The sequence below is a fragment of the Mus pahari genome, chromosome 15 (assembly GCF_900095145.1).
Source record: "Mus pahari chromosome 15, PAHARI_EIJ_v1.1, whole genome shotgun sequence".
NCBI classification, from domain to species: Eukaryota; Metazoa; Chordata; class Mammalia; order Rodentia; family Muridae; genus Mus; species Mus pahari.
The window spans coordinates 81,050,228-81,054,186 of NC_034604.1; the positions used below are offsets into that span (position 1 = coordinate 81,050,228).

Sequence of the window (3,959 nt, forward strand, 5' to 3'; positions counted from 1 at the left end):
GCATCTCATTTATTCATAGACTATCATTTGTTCTTAGTTTTGTAAAGATTACAAGGCCCAGTCTAGGCTGGGCATGGTATAATCTCACTCCTGGGGAGGCTGAAACAGGAATATCAGAAGTTCAAGGGCAGTCTCAGCAAGATCCTGTTTCAAAATAGGATTTAAAAGGACCAAGAACATAGTTCAACAAACTGAGTGCTTGCCTGCCATATACAAGGTCCTGGGCTCAACTGACAATATTAAAAACCCTAATAATAATAAATAAAAACACATGATGTCTTATTTTAAAAGATAAAAAAAGGAAAAAGAAAACCCTGAAATTTACCTGGGCCACACACACAATAAGGTAGAGATTGAATGTAGTACATCCCATGTGCCTGTCTAAATCCACACTCTTAATCACTGTGTAAGCTGTTGCCAGCATCATCAAATCAGGAGTGCCAGACTTAGTGGAAAGAATCACATGAAGGGAACTTAAAAATCTTGGTTTTCATCCTTTTCCACACTAATTTCAATCATTATGGCTGATCTTAAATTTGTGAGCATTCTGACTCCCAGCTTCTCTGAGCTATGACTTGAAAGTATACATCACAAGCCCAGCTAACTTCAACCACATACATTTTATCTGATGATAAACAGAATGCTGATTATTACTATACTATAAGCTTGATATTTTACTTTATCTTCTTTAGTAAAATTAAGCACTGTTCTGTGTTATCTTAATTTTAAAGTACAGTCCCTGATGCACAGAATAGCTGTTTTGATCCAGCTACACAGGACAGTTTAGACTCAAATTCATGACTTCTAATCCTAGACTCTAAATATATATTGACTCCTGGTTGCTTACATATCTCTTTCCTCCACCATGGTCAGAGTCCATATGTTAGACTTTTCTGTAGTAAACAAATGTCTAGCACTAGAGAGAAATGATGTAAAAAATATACTAACACTTGAAGCAAAGAGGAAAAAAAAACCCAAGAAAACCTTTTTTTTAAAGCTATTTTCTTTATTTACATTTTAAATGCTATCCTGAAAGTTTTCTATACCCTCCCCCCACACCCTGCTCCCCTACCCACACACTCCCAATTCTAGGCCCTGGTATTCCCCTGTATGGGGCATATAAAGTTTCCAAGACCAAGGGGCCTCTCTTCCCAATGATGGCGGACTAGGCCATCTTCTGCTACATATGCAGCTAGAGACACGAACTCTGGGGGTACTGGTTAGTTCATATTGTTGTTCCATCTATAGGGTTGCAGACCCCTTCAGTTCCTTGGTTACTTTTTCTAGCTCCTCCATTGGGGTCCCTGTGTTCCATCCAATAGCTGACTGTGAGCATCCACTTCTGTGTTTGCAAGGCACTGGCATAGCCTCTCAAGAGACCGCTATATCAGGGTCAAAATCTTGCTGTGCAATATTGTGCAATAGTGTCTGGGTTTGGTGCAATAGTGTCTGTGTTTAGTGGCTGATGATGGGATGGATCCCCGGGTGGGGTAGTCTCTGGATACTCCATCTTTTCGTCTTAGCTCTAAACTTTGTCTCTGTAACTCCCTTCATGGGTATTTTGTTCCCTATTCTAAGGAGGAATGAAGTATCCACATGATAGTCTTCCTTCTTCTTGGTTTTCATGTGGTTTGCAAATTGCATCTTGGGTATTCTAAGTTTCTGGGCTAATATCCACTTCTCAGTGAGTGCATATCTAGTGACTTCTTTTGTGATTGGGTTACCTCACTAAGGGTGATATCCTCCAGATACATCCATTTGGCCAAGAATTTCATAAATTCATTGTTTTTAATAGCTGAGTAGCATTCCATTGTGTAAATTTACCACATTTTCTGTAACCATTCCTCTATTGAGGGACATCTGGGTTGTTTCCAGCTTCTGGCTATTATAAATAAGGCTGCTATGAACATAGTGGAGCTTGTGTCCTTATTACCAGTTGGAACATCTTCTGAGTATATGCCCAGAAGTGGTATTGCTTGATCTTCCAGTAGTATTATGTCCAAGAAAACCTATTTTGATGATAAGCTTCCTAACAGTATATGAAGCAGCAGTTATACTCAGCTTTCATGGAGGGAGCATTCCTCAACCTAATAAAGCTCCATATGTATAATAATCCTGTAGCCAACATCATGATAAGCAGGAAAAGAAACCCTCAGAGCCTTTCTACTAAGCTCAAGGCCAAGATAAGAATGCCTACTATCTCCACTCCTATTCAAAAATTTCAATTTAATAAAAAAAAAAAGAAAGAATATTTTAGTTGTAGAATCTAAATGATGGGGAAGTGATAGTTCACATTATCCAAAAATCCTTAACTTTTTAAATAAAAATTTGTATTTACCTAGAAGCATTCAGAATGTCAACAAAACAGCTGCAATTTTTTATTTTATTTTATTTTATTTTTGCAATTACAGAGTGGTATTCAGTTAACAGAACAACAATTATCTTCTCATAAGCTGCATTAGAGACAACTGAAGATGAAAATAAAACCCAAAAACAAAACCAAAAGAAATAAAAAACAAAAACAAACTACTGTCCCCATATATAACTAATTTGTGCTGTGCACCAACAAGAACCTGCTTTAAATTTCCATACCAACTTACAACCCCAAGACTGTACCAGGCAGGGTTAGTGTCTATTGAAAATACCACCAGGACAGGGCTATCTAAACACAAATTTAGCAGCATGTTAACTATACAAAAAAAGACACCATACAGTTTAAAAACAAATCTTACACAGCCTTACATTTTGATTTTTTTCTTTAAAAGGAGTGAGTTGTGTACAGGGTGGTTAAATGCTTTATAGACAAGAAAAAAACTGTGCTAGAACTAACTTATTCATCTTCTTCATCTTTGTCTTCCTCTTCTTCCTCCTCTTCCTCAACCTCTTCATCCTCATCATCTTTCTCTTCCTTCTTTTTCTTGCTCTTTTCAGCATTGACCACCCCATTTTTCACTGCATCAGGTTTTCCTTTAGCTCTGTAGGCAGCAATATCCTTCTCATACTTCTTCAGCTTGGCAGCCTTCTTCTCCTAGGGTCACTTGTCATCCGCTGCAGTGTTGTTCCACATCTCTCCGAGTTTCTTTGCAACATCACCAATGGATAAGCCCCGGTACTCACCTTTGATTTTGGGGGTGTTACTCAGAACAGAACAAGAAGGCAAAAGGAGGCCTCTTGGGTGCATTGGGGTCCTTGAACTTCTTTTTTGGTCTCCCCTTTGGGGGGTGTAGTTTTTCATTTCTCTTTCATAATGAGCCTTGTCAGCCTTTGCCATATCTTCAAATTTCTCCCTTTCCTTAGCAGACATGGTTTTCCACCTCTCTGAGCACTTCTTGGAGAACTCTGAGAAGTTGACAGAAGCATCCAGGTGCTTCTTCTTGTGCTCCTCCTGGCAGGTTTACACAAAGAATGTGTATGAGGTCATTTTGCCTCTCGGCTTTTTAGGATCTCCATTGCCCATGTTTAGTTGATTTTCCTCTGCAAGGCACAGAGTTGCCCAGTGCCCATCCAGCTCTGGCTTGCTCCAGCACTGTCTCTATGGAGCCCAATATACTACAATGGCTGGTGTTGGAGAACATGGCAACCATGAACTCATAGCAGCTGTGCTACTACACTGGTTTCACAGAACTTAAACCCTCTTAAGAGTCAAGCAGGAGAGGGGAAGGGATTCACAGAGCCTGTTCACATACTGCTCATCTGTTGACACCCAACATATTCTGGAAAGGTAAAGCATAGTATTTAATTGTGCATCCACCAGTGAGACACCCAGACTCTGATTGCTAGTTCCAAACTCAGGACAACACAGGTAGCCCTTATTAAACTCTGTGGATCACTAAACAAAGCCAAAATTAGTATACAAGGGAAAGAGATTTATAAGGGTTTGGGGGGTGGTCAATAATCAGAAGAAGAAGGAAGAGAGGGTATGTAATTGTAAACAAAATCTGCTGGTTAAAGAAAAGCAA

The 3,959-nt window shown here is 39.3% G+C and overlaps 1 pseudogene; it reads right to left on the reverse strand.

Moving 5' to 3' along the window:
- Window positions 1-2,830: 2,830 nt before the first annotated feature.
- Window positions 2,831-3,481, reverse strand: LOC110333538 (annotated as a pseudogene).
- Window positions 3,482-3,959: the final 478 nt, after the last annotated feature.